Source organism: Momordica charantia (genome assembly GCF_013281855.1).
Source record: "Momordica charantia cultivar OHB3-1 chromosome 7 unlocalized genomic scaffold, Mcharantia_2.0 BLBB01000007.1, whole genome shotgun sequence".
Classification (NCBI taxonomy): domain Eukaryota; kingdom Viridiplantae; phylum Streptophyta; class Magnoliopsida; order Cucurbitales; family Cucurbitaceae; genus Momordica; species Momordica charantia.
Genome location: NW_028275165.1, coordinates 7,786,426 through 7,800,131, shown reverse-complemented (window position 1 = coordinate 7,800,131; position 13,706 = coordinate 7,786,426). Strand labels below are relative to the sequence as shown.

Here is a 13,706-nt window from a genome sequence, read left to right as displayed (position 1 = left end):
CAAATGTTAAAATATGAAAAATTTTGCATTCACTTACATAAATAAACTATATGATTAAATATGTTTTGCTTTCATTTGAATTTAATAGTAGAATATCAAAAGTTTGAAAATCTAAAAAACGTTGCAACTTCTGCGACCTCTATTCCGGTGATTGAGGTAGCTTAAGTGAGTAAAGGATGTGTTTATTTTATTTTATTTTTTTATTTATTATTTTTATTATTTTTTGTTAATAAACAAAAATAATTTTGGAAAATGTTTGTTTGTTTTTTCTTTTACCAATAAACCAAACCAAATTTTTTATAAAAGGTTTTGAAACAAAATCGAATAAGAGTTTATTTTAACTAAGTTGGAAAAAAAATTTCTTTTAAAGTAAAGTTTTTAGGAAAGTTTAAGCGGAAAAAAATTTTGCTTCTAAAAAAATACAAAGTACTATTTGCTTTTTAAAATGAAATAATTATTAAATAAGGTTTTGAAAAAATTGAATATGAGCTTATTTTAAATAAGTTTGGTTATATGATTTTTTTTATTTTTTTATATATAAATAAAATAGTCTAAAACGAATTTCAAATCCCTAAAATAAATTTTTTTTTCACTTTTCTTTAATATATATATATATATATATATATATATATATAATACAAATTTCGAAGATAAGTTTATTATTTAAAAAGACCCTTAATAACATGTCTTAGTGTATGATATAGTGGCAAAAGCATTGGGTGTTGACATCCATGATACAACTTCAAATTTTCATGTGTACCTCAAAATGATTTTTTTATTTTTTTTACTTTATTTCATCTTATTTTTTCTCATTGTTTTTACCAAATAATCATTTTAAATTTTTTTCTTCTTTCTAAATAAAGGATTTTCGTTTAATTTTTTTTAAAACAAAATTCAAAAATAAAAAGTTTGAATTATTAAAAAGAATTTTAAGTTGCATCCTAAGGTGTTGACATATTGGAAAGGCACTTGGGTAATAATACTCATGGTTGGAGTTTGAATCCTTGTGGGCCTCAAATTAAATTTTATTTCATTTTTTAAATAGTTATTTTGGAAGCTCCAATGACGGAAATTGAGACTTTCCAATATTCTCGAGGTGATAATTTGTTTTTCTAATTGTCTTTGCACCACTCATGCTTGTTGGTTCATATTTTATCGCAAAATATGAACCAATAAATTTGAGACATTTAAAATCAAACACAAAAGTATTTTTTTTTTCCTTTTGGACCAAACATAATAGGATAATTTTTGACAAAATATGGTACCGTTTTCGAACGGGTGTCGTAGGGTGCTAACACCTTCCCTACGCTCAACCGACTCCCGAACCAAAATTTTGTTTTCGTAGACCAAGTTTTTTTTTAAGTAGGTGACCAATCACACCTTGTAGATGATTGGTGGCGACTCTAAACCCTAATCTCGAAAGAGACCTGTCAGGGGATGACGTCGGTCGCTCCGCGTCGCGATGACGTTGCGACAGCTTGGCGACTCCACTGGGGACCTTTAGAAAGTCAAGCCATTATTTTTGTCATTTATTATCTTATTATATATATATATATATATATATATATATATATATATTTTGTCCTTTCTTGTTCGCTTTGTTTTTTTTTTTTTGTATTATTAATTTGGTTTGGCATCATATGCATCTCGCACAAATACACAAGCCTCCTACCCGGGCTTTACCTTTAAGATTAGATCGGAGACTGAGTAGTGTGACCTTCATGGAATTTCGGTTCCCGTGCAAGCGCATGAAATTCTCCACTCAAGTTGACCATACCGCGCAAGCGTATAGAAGATTTAGGGGCCGCTTCCCTCTACGTTGTGTAGGCATTAACTTTACACTCATTTTAGCATTAGATTTCTGCTTTTTTTTTTTGTTTAGTTTGTTTCCATTGGTGTTAATAAAGTGATTTGTTTAAAAGAGTCTCATGCATTCCTCACTTAATAATCGCTTTTTTTTTACAACAATAAAAAAAAGAGTTTCGCAACTTTCCCTTTAAATTTATTTTCTTTCAATTTTTCCAAAATTGAACTAAGTCTTAAATCATTAACATTGACAGTAAATTAAAGCATGAGTTCCAATAAGGCTCTTACCCAAGAGTGGAGAGAGCAAGACCAAGAAATTGTCCGTCAATGGTCAGAGAACATGCAACATACTCATGGTGACGCATTATCACAGAATGTAATCATCTCATTTCAAAATGTAACGTTTCCAGAAAATCAGTTGGATATCTTGAAACGTTTATGTGAAGGTTTAAGACCAGATAAAAAGACCCAGTTCATAAAAAAATATGGCCACATAGCGCAGCTCCTGTACGTACGAGTAAACTTCTCAGTGTTGAGAGCATTAGTTCGACATTGGGATCCGGCCTATAGATGCTTTACTTTTAGCTAAATGGATATAACCCCAACTATCGAGGAATACCACACCCTCTTACAAATACCACTGCAAGAGAAAATTGAGGTTTATTCCTATGATGGTGGGTTTACGTTGAAAAGGGCAGTATCGCTGCTTGAAGGGAAGATATCTGCTGGTGAGATTGAAAAACATGTGAAAAGGAAAGGAGAAAACACATGCTTGCCGATAGAATATATCTTGAGTCTTCAGCAGAGATTCGTTAATGAAGAAAGGGAGCTATCGCTATTAGCTCTATGCTTATTCAACTTGGTTTTATTCCCTAAAGTTAGTGGATACGTTGAAGAGTGGGTGGTCAAGCTATTTGTCAAGGTAGAGATGGGGGTTAATCTCGTAATACCCATCCTTGTAGAAACTTTCTGAGCACTAAATTTTTGCAGATCGCGAGAAGTAGGGAAATTTATAGGTTGTGCTCAACTGCTATACATTTGGATCCTCAGCCATATAAATTGTCCACCAGAGTTTAAGTGTCTTCAGGTCAAATTTTCAAGATCGTGGAGTAGATTACAAAATTTCATCCTTGAATTCAACCAAGGGAATTGGGGTCAAATCCACCCAGGAAAAGAAGAGTGGAGCATTTTCTTCGCAGGACTAAGGCCAGAAGACGTGGAGTGGAGGGCCCGATGGATGTCAACCAAACCTATGATGTATAGGTGTGGTAAATTTCACAGTCTACTGTTATTGGGTCCATGAGGATGTGTATCTTATGCCCCATTAATGGTACTGCGCCAGATATGGGTACGTTAGTTTATTCCGGCCACACATGACTTAAGAAACTCTGAATTTGCCTATGATGTTGGGTTTTGCAAAAACAGAATTCAGGAGGTTGTAAAGGCGTGGAAGGCGATTGTCAGAATCCAAAGTGGCAATTACCACGATAATATATTTGAAGGATACGAACAGTGGTATTCGAGTAGAGGAAAAACTATGGTTCTCCTACCAACCGACAAGGGCAAAGGAAAGCTAGAGGTTCCCACTAGGAGAATTCTTTCTGAAATGAGCCCAAATCAGTCCACTCAGCGGAAGGTTCGCAGGATAGAATACGAGCTGCGAGAAGGGAACCCCATACTAGCTAAAGAAAGACTACAACTAGGGTTCAATCAAAATCTACCTCGAAGCATTGAGCTGGAATTACAGCAGGCAAGAAGGGAGGTCGGTTACCAAGGGAAAGAAAACAGATCGCTAGAAGTAGAGGTTTGGGACCCAAACAGAAGAATGTACGAAGAGAGCTCACAGACAGTCGTGAAGGCGCGAGACAATCAAATATCACAACAAATTTCTTCTCTACAAACAAAAATCATGTCCCTTCGTGAAAAAGTCATTGTGTTGGAGGAGAAAGAAGTACATTTAGCTCAGTATGCTCAAGAAAATCAAAGATTAAGGGAAACTGTTCAGGCGGTTTCAAGCCATCTCGACAAAACTCGGAATGCTGCTGATGGGTTAATGCATGATTATGCCCATATCAAGGAACAATACAACCAAGTGGGGTATGAATTAGACCATGTGAGGCGCGATAACACATTGTTGCGTCATAATTCAGAACATGTACTCACTCAAGTCAGACAGGCAGCCCGTAGGGCAAATGGTTTAGCTGAAGAGGAACGAGCTCTCACGTCTGCCATTGCCCCTACACAGCCGAATGGCAAAAGCACACTCAAATTCTTGGGCAATCTTCGGCGAGATCTAGAGCATTGGGGACAGTTTTATTGACACTCTGCTTTAATGTACTTTCAATTCCATGATTTAAGCATTGGGGTTCAAATTTGGCATAATTGTTGTTTTCTTATAATCTTCATTTATTTATTTATCCAATTTATAATAAAGTCACGAACTATTTATTTATGGTTTTCTTTCTCTTTCTTTTTGTCTTCTATTTTTCTAAAAAACAAAAGGGATTATTCAAGATAGCTCGCTCACTGGCATCGCATCGCACTTACCGTACCAGACATAGGGCAAGATTAATGATGGAAGATCAAAAAGCCGAGCAGGAGAAAACAAGGAAAGATATTGAGGAGTTGCGAGAAAAGTTAGATGCCATCTTCCTCGTGTTGGAAAAAGGCAAAGCGGCTGCAGATCCTGCTACATCTAGCAACCCTGTCCATGAGTCGCAAGAAACCCCACCTTATCCACCTGGGTACGGTCCACCTCTTAGGCCAGTGGCAGAGGGTTTCATGCCACAATATACAACGTATAACCCTCTGTATGACGTCCCGGTTGGTCAGTATCCGCATCCCTTTGTTAAAGGAGCTCAGCAAATCCCAACGAACATCATTTTTCTAGAGCCCGAGCAAATGATGTCACCCCCTACAGTCTTTAACCTAGGTGGTCTCCCAGCCAAGACAGACCCAGTCGGACAAAATGCCCCCAGTAACGAGAATTTCGAAGTTCTGGAGGAAAGATTAAGAGCAATAGAGGGGACGGACGCTTTTGGTAACATTGATGCCTCACAATTGTGTTTGGTGTCTGGATTAGTCAGACCTTCAAAATTCAAGGTGCTAGAGTTTGAGAAGTACGATGGTTCTTCTTGTCCTAAGAATCATCTTATAATGTATTGTAGGAAGATGGCAGCATACATCCAAAATGACAAATTGTTGATACACTGCTTTCAAGATAGTTTATCTGGTCCGACCTCTCGTTGGTACATGCAGTTAGATAGCTCTCATGTTGGCTCGTGGAAGAATCTGGCCGACTCCTTCCTAAAATAATATAAGCATAACATAGACATGGCTCCAGATCGCTTAGATTTACAGAGGATGGAGAAGAAGAGTACAGAAAGCTTTAAAGAGTATGCTCAAAGGTGGAGGGACACGGCAGCTCAAGTCCAACCTCCTTTAACAGATAAGGAGCTATCTGCCATGTTCATCAATACCCTAAAACATCCTTTCTATGATCGGATGATAGGAAGCGCTTCCACAAATTTCTCTGATGTTATGACCATAGGAGAAAGGATCGAATACGGGGTTAAACACGGGCGAATAACCAGTACTGCCGAGGAGCCATTAGCAGCAAAGAAGGCAAGTCATTCCAAGAAGAAGAAAGGTGAGGTGCAAATGGTGGGAGCAGAACAACACTCTTGGAAACAACAACCGTACGGTCAGACACCGCGATACACTCCGTATTATTACCCAACGCCATACGGGTATAATCAACCATTTGTGAATAATGCAACTTCACATTACTCCCTTTATGCCTCTCAAAATTTTTGACCCCCAGCCAATCAAAATTTCCAACCTAGGGGTCAGCAACATAATACATTCTATACTCAAGGGCAACAGACTAATAGAGGGGCACGTAAACAGACCCAGTTTGACCCAATCCGCATGACTTATACTGAGCTTCTGCCTCAGTTATTTAAAAATAATCAGCTGGCACCTGTATCTGTAGATCCAATCCAGCTTCCATACCCAAGATGGTATGATGCAAATGCTCGTTGTGACTATCATGCAGGAGCCATAGGGCATTCAATAGAGAACTGCACTGCATTGAAATACAGAGTTCAAACTTTGATCAAGGTAGGTTGGTTGAACTTTAAAAAAGAAAATGGGCTTGATGTAAGTAAGAATCCGCTGCTGAATCATCAGAATATCCAAATAAATGCAATTGAATGCCAAGGGATCGAGTCGAAGAGTGAGGTTGCCGATATTACAACCCCTATGGAGGAACTATTTGAAATTCTCTTGGGCAGTGGATATGTATCAGTGGAGTACCTATGCCCAAACCTCAAGTATAAAGGGTATGATGAAATTCTGACGTGCCCGTTCCACGCTGGGGCGAAAGGACACTCTCTAGAGCAATGCAACCGTTTTCAAAAGAGAGTTCAAGAGTTGTTAGACTCAAAAGTCCTTACTGTTACAAAATCTCACCTGAAGAAAGGGACAAATGTCGTGGAAGATATCCTGGTTGCTGAGGGCTCAAGTGATTCTCTTAAGCCAAAACCTCTCACCATCTTTTACTGTGAAAAGCCAGATGCACTCAGCTGCAGTCGGAAACCAATCACTATCACAGTCCCAGCTCCTTTCGAGTGTAAAAGTTCCAAAGCAGTGCCTTGGAGATATGAATGCAAGGTAACTGTAGGGCAAGAGGTATCATCTCCTTCACTCCCAGTTGACAATATCACCAAAGTGGGAGGTTTGACACGAACTGAGAGATGTTATACACTGGATAACCTACTAAAGCGCGTGAATGAAACTATTAGCGGAAAGAATAAAGAGAAAGCAAGTAAGAAGAAGAAGGAGAAAGTGGAAGAGGATAAGAAAGGGAAGGCAAAACTCCATGAGGATGTCCATGATGAACTGGTGGAGGCAATTGTTGTAAAGGATGTAAGTCCTAAACAACCTGTGTCGAGGAAGAGACCCAAGAGTTTCTAAAGCTAGTGAAGCAAAGTGAATACAAAGTTATTGAACAATTAGGTCGGACACCAGCAAAGATCTCTATATTATCTTTACTGTTATCGTCTGAAGCACATCAGAATACACTGTTGAAGGCCTTGAGCAGACTTTCGTTTCACAAGACATCACAGTGGATAATTTGAGCAACGTTGTGGGGAATATAACGGCATCTAGCTCCATCACTTTTACAGATCAGGAGATACCGCCAGAGGGTACAGGACATACCAAAGCTCTCCACATCTCAGTTAAGTGTAAAAACTTCCTAATAGCAAAAGTCCTGGTGGACAATGGATCTTCTTTAAACATAATGCCAAGATCCACACTAGAGAAGTTACCGGTTGATATGTCCTATATGAGACCTAATATTATGATAGTAAGAGCTTTCGATGGAGCTCGCAGCGTTGTCGTTGGAGATATTGAGATCCCGATCCAGATAGGTCCTTGCACCTTTGACATAACATTTCAGGTTATGAACATCTCATCAGCTTATAGTTTCCTTCTGGGGCGACCGTGGATACATTCGGCAGGAGCAGTTCCATCCACTTTACATCAGAAAATTAAGTTTGCGGTGGACCAAAAGTTAGTGATCATATCGGGACAAGAAGACATTCTAGTCTCAAGGCTTGCTTCGATGCCATACGTTGAAGTAGCAGAAGAAGCTTTTGAGTCTTCATTCCAATCATTCGAGATTGCAAATGCTACAACTTTACATGGGAAGTTTGGAAGACCTAAGCCACGACTTTTAGAGATCGCCTTTAAAGGAGACAAGGAGAGCTTAGACAAACTGCTGAGGATGGCTAAGAATACAAAGAAGTTCGGGTTGGGGTATAAACCAAGTAGAGGCGACATCATTAGAGTGCGGAGTCTGGAAAAAGCAAAACGATTTTCAAGATTTGAGAATGAGGAGTGTTATTACCCTAGGAGGACTGTTCCACCTCTCAGCCACTCTTTCAGAAGTGCCGGCATAATCCATCAGGAGTACGATGAGAGCTCTGTAGTGGCAGCAGTGACAGAAGAAAGAGAGCAAGTCGGACCTTTTGTCTACCCGTGCCCGGACGGTTTTGAGTTGAACAATTGGAGCGTGTTAGAGCTACCGTCTTTTGTAAATAATAAATCAAAGTAATTGTCCATTTTTTTTCCTTCCTTTCATTTTCTTAATTAATTAAATTAATTTTCTATTTCCTGTACATTCCATCCAGAACTATTATTTGTTAATAATTCTTCCATATCAATAAAGTCTGAGTTCATTCACTTTGTTTCTTTCCTCTACTATTCTCTGGGCCAATTTATTCATTTATTTATGTTTCTTTTCTTTTCTCTTCTATTATGTCTTAAACAGTAATACTGAGATTGAATGCGATAATGATTCGAAATACGAGCTCGATACACCTATATACAATATTGAATCTGATGAGGAAATAGATGACGAGCCCTCTACTGAGTTATTGAGAATGCTAGAAGAAGAAGAAAAGATGTTGGGACCCGATGAAGAATTAACTGAGACAATTAACTTGGGATCACAAGCCAAAGCCAAAGAGGTTAAAATAGGCACTCATATGTCTTCAGAGAGTCGCAAAAAGTTGATAGAGTTACTTCATGAGTATGCTGATGTTTTTGCTTGGTCCTATCAGGATATGCCTGGTTTAGATACAGACATCGTAGTGCACAAATTGCCGATCAACCCAGAGTTCAAGCCGGTGAGACAGAAGTTACGGAAAATGAGGCCAGATATGTTGATCAAGATAAAGGATGAAGTACGGAAGCAAATCGATGCAGGGTTCCTTACGGTATCTAATTACCTGAGTGGGTGGTGAACATTGTCCCTGTACCAAAGAAAAATGGACAAGTAAGAATGTGTGTGGATTATAGAGACTTGAATCGTGCAAGTCCAAAAGACAACTTCCCGCTTCCTCATATCGATGTTTTGGTTGATAATACTGCTGGATTCTCAACCTTCTCCTTTATGGATGGGTTCTCAGGATACAATCAAATCAAGATGGCACCTGAGAATCGTGAAAAAACCACATTCATTACGCTATAGGGAACTTTCTGCTACAAAGTTATGCCATTTGGGCTAAAAAATGCTGGGGCAACCTACCAGCGTGCATGGTTACTCTCTTTCATGACTTGATGCACAAAGAAATTGAAGTTTACGTGGATGATATGATTGTAAAGTCAAAACAGGGCGAGAAGCACACAACTATTTTAAGGAAGCTGTTTGATCGATTGAGGAAGTTCAAATTGAAACTCAATCCCAACAAATGCATATTTGGGGCAACCACTGGAAAACTCCTGGGTTTTGTAGTAAGCCAAGAAGGCATTAAAGTTGACCCGGATAAAGTCAAAGCAATCTTAGAGATGCCACCTCCATAGACGCAGAAAGAAGTCAGAGGATTTCTAGGACGACTCAACTACATCGCAAGGTTCATATCTCATTTAACAGCAACTTGCGAACCCATCTTTAAATTGCTCCGCAAGAACAACGATGGGGTATGGAGTGAAGATTATCAAGCAGCATTCAATAAGATTAAGTAGTATTTGCAAGACCTTCCAATTATTGTGCCACCAACTCCAGGACGACCCCTTATTTTGTATCTCACAGTGACTGAAAACTCAATGGGATGTGTACTGGGGCAGCATGATGATTCAGACAGGAAAGGACAGGCTATATATTATTTAAGTAAGAAGTTCACCGATTGCGAGACTAGATACTATCAAGTAGAAAAAACTTGTTGTGCTCTAGTTTGGGCTGCCCGACGTCTAAGACAATACATGTTGTATTATACCACATGGCTCATTTCAAAGATGGACCCCATAAAGTACATTTTCGAAAAGCCGTCTCTCCCGGGTCGAATTGCAAGGTAGCAGGTTCTTTTGTCCGAATATGATATTGTCCATGTGACTCAAAAGGCCATTAAGGGGAGTGCTTTGGCCGACTACCTAGCTCAACAACCTATAAATGACTACTTACTGGTAAAGTTCGACTTTCCAGATGAGTATATCTCCACCATAACCGTAAGTGAGGAAAGTTTAGACCCACAAACTTGGACCATGATGTTTGATGGTGCCTCTAACGAGTTAGGTCATGGGATAGGGGCTATTTTGATATCACCCAAAGGGGAACTATACCCTCTTACCGCCAGATTATGTTTTGACTGCACGCATAATATGGCCGAGTATGAAGCATGCTCGATGGGCGTCCAAGCTGCTATTGATATGAAGGTTAAGAAACTTAAAGTTTTTGGGGATTCTATGCTAGTAATTCATCAGCTATGAGGAGAATGGGAAACAAGAGACGCTAAGTTGTTGCCTTACAAACAACTCATAACAGAATTGTCACAAGAATTTGATGAAATTTCATTTGATTATTTGCCAAGAGAAAATAATCAAGTAGCAGATGCATTGGCCACATTAGCAGTGATGTTCAATTTAGAACTCAATACAGATGTCCGTCCGATTAAAGTTGGGAGGAGAGATGCCCCAACTTCTTGTTTGAGCATTGAGGAAGAACCCGACAGTAACCCCTGGTTTTATGACATCAAGTAGTATATCAAGAGTAAAGAATATCCACCATATGCTTCAGAAAATGACAAGCGCACCCTTCGCAAGTTGGCAATGAAGTTTTTCTTAAACGGAGAGATACTGTACAAGAGAAACCATGACATGGTTCTCCTAAGATGCGTCGAAGGAAGAGATTCCAATAGGATTATGGAGGAAATTCATGAAGGAGTTTGTGGCACTCATGCAAATGGACACATGATGGCTAGACAAATTTTAAGAGCTGGCTATTACTGGCTGACTATAGAGACAATTGTATTAAATATGCAAGAAAATGTCACAAATGTCAAATTTACTCGGACAAGACTCATGTTCCTGCTTCTCATTTGCATACTTTGACAGCTCCTTGGCCTTTCTCTATATGGGGCATGGATGTGATAGGACCTATCGAACCTAAAGCATCAAATGGGCACCGATTCATTTTGGTAGCCATAGATTATTTTACTAAATGGGTAGAATCAGCTTCTTACCGAGATGTGACAAAAGGAGTTGTACTCAAATTCATCAAGAAGGAAATTATTTGTTGTTATGGTCTTCCTAAAACCATAATTTCCAATAATGCAAGGAATTTGAACAATAAATTGATGAGTGAGCTCTGTGAGCAGTTTAAGATCAAACATCTCAACTCAACCCCTTATCGACCTAAGATGAATGGTGCAGTGGAAGCCGCCAACAAAAACATAAAAAGAATAGTTGAAAAGATGACTATAACTTACAGAGACTGGCATGAAATGCTTCCGTTTGCCTTACATGGTTACCGCACCTCAGTCCGTACTTCAACTGGGGCAACGCCATTTTCTTTAGTTTATGGTATGGAAGCTGTTCTCCCTATTGAAGTAGAAATTCCATCATTGAGAGTTATCATGGAAGCTAAGTTACAAGAGGCTGAGTGGGTCCAAAGGCGTTATGAGCAACTAAATTTTGTAGAGGAAAAGAGGTTGACGGCATTATGCAGGGGACAACTTTACCAAAGAAGAATGATGAAAGCCTATGACAAGAAGGTGCGCCTAAGAAGGTTTAGAGAATGAAATTTAGTTCTAAAAAGAATTCTCCCATTACAGAAAGATCATCGAGGCAAGTGGACCCCGAATTATGAAGGACCATTTGTGGTGAAAAAAGCTTTCTCTGGAGGAGCACTAGTTCTAGCTAACATGGATGGCAGCGAGTTTTTAAATCCAGTCAATTCAGATCATGTTCGAAAGTATTATGCATAATTTCTCGTGTATCTCGAAAATTTCACATTGATCTCAGTATTTCACTTGAAAGGCATTTTGTGTATTCATTTTCTATTATAGCCTACAAATTTGAACCACATTTTTGAGATTTGTGTCCTTTGTCATAACTAGAAATCTTATTTATAAAGTCTGGTGTCCATTCATCTCTTTCTATTTACGAAGGACGGTAGCTTTTATATTCACGTCTCCAAGGCTTTGTGTTACTCGAAGCATAAGGGCACAGGAAACCAAAAAATAGGAACATTTGTTCTCTGGAACATTGGGGCAAATATGACATTACAAAGTTATCAGGGGAGTCGTCGTCCCATTTGTTCTGGTTACTCTCGATCCAGTTAAAAGGATTTTTGAAGGAAAGCGAAATGCGGTGATCGGGCTATCTGAACAATCCCAAGTTTTTATAAAAGCAAGTGATTTCACTCTATTTTTGCATCCAAGACAAATTTTCATGTTATCATCATGCGTCAAACGCACATTTCATGCATCGTTTCATGCGTCATTTCATGCATTTGTCTTGGAGAAGTCTCAAAAAAGCCCTATGGCAGAGAATTTCATGACGACTCATTTTTGCTCAAGCAAGCTTGTTTAGTTTTTGTTGGTTAAATCGATCCGATCAAAGATCATGGTCGAAGCCTGTGTCAAGCCAGGTCTGTTGCCTTTTAGTTTTTTTTTGGTTAAATCGAACCCGATAGATCGTGGTCGAAGCCTGTGTCAAGCCAGGTCCATCACTTTTTAGTTTTCTATTGGTTAAATCGAACCCGATAAATCGTGGTCGAAGCCTGTGTCAAGCCAGGTCCGTCACTTTTTAGTTTTCTGTTGGTTAAATCGAACCCGATAGATCGTGGTCGAAGCCTGTGTCAAGCCAGGTCCGTTGCCTTTTAGTTTTCTGTTGGTTAAATCGAACCCGATAGATCGTGGTCGAAGCCTGTGTCAAGCCAGGTCCGTCACTTTTTAGTTTTCTATTGGTTAAATCGAACCCGATAGATCGTGGTCGAAACCTGTGTCAAGCCAGTTTCGTCACTTTTTATTTTTCTGTTGGTTAAATCGAACCCGATAGATCAGGTCGAAGCCTGTGTCAAGCCAGGTCCGTTGCCTTTTAGTTTTCTGTTGGTTAAATCAAACCCGATCAAAGATCGTGGTCAAGTCTGTCAAGCAAGGTTCGTCATTCTAGCCTTTTTAAAATATCGTCTTCCCAATACTTTGTCTTTTGCCTTTGTCTACCCTTTTAGTTCTACAAGGATACACAAAGGGGGCAAGCTGTAAACACCGTATTTGGTCCGGCTTAATTTTTGTTATTTATCTATTTATTTTTATTTTTTATCATTACTGTATTAAATGGTATTTTAATTTTTTTGGTTTAAATTATCCTAAGTTTAATTTATCATAAAGTTTTAATGTAATTTTTTAATTGAATTAAATATTAGAGTAGGTTATGTTTTTTTTTTTTAAAAAAGGAATTTGTTTATTATTATTATTATTATTATTTAGTTATTGTTTAAATGGTCAAGTAAAAGGGAGTAAGTTTCGTTCTTTCTCCCTGTTTTTTCTCAAAATCAATTTTACTTCCTATTTTGGCTCACCTCTTCCCCTATATAAGGAGGGTCTCTTTGGTTTCATAAAAAGTAGAGAAGAAAAGTTGGGTGAATCCTAAGCATACCCACATCATAAAATCACTCAATTCCATCACTTTCATTCTTCTTGTACCAAATCCCCAAACCTCCCTTTGTTCCAATCTCTTGGTGGCGTTGGGTTTCTTTCTAGCCATTGTCTCCAACTTGCAGCGACTGACACAACGGGACTTCCAGCGACGACATAGCTGGACCTGGCAGGAAGAACACAAACTCCAGCGACCCATCCTGGTGTAGCGACAACCAGCACTTCTGCGACCTCTATTCCAGTGATTGAGGTAGCTTAAGTGAATAAAGGAGGTGTTTTTTTTATTATTTTATTATTTTATTTATTATTTTTATTATTTTTTATTTATTTTGTTAATAAACAAAAATGATTTTGGAAAATGTTTGTTTGTTTTTTCTTTTACCAGTAAACCAAACCAAAATTTTTATAAAAGGTTTTGAAACAAAATCGAATAAGAGTTTATTTTAACTAAGTTGG

At 38.5% G+C, this 13,706-nt stretch overlaps 1 pseudogene; it reads left to right on the top strand.

Moving 5' to 3' along the window:
* The first annotated feature begins 4,380 nt into the window (after positions 1-4,380).
* Positions 4,381-11,576, top strand: LOC111023805 (uncharacterized; annotated as a pseudogene).
* Positions 11,577-13,706: the final 2,130 nt, after the last annotated feature.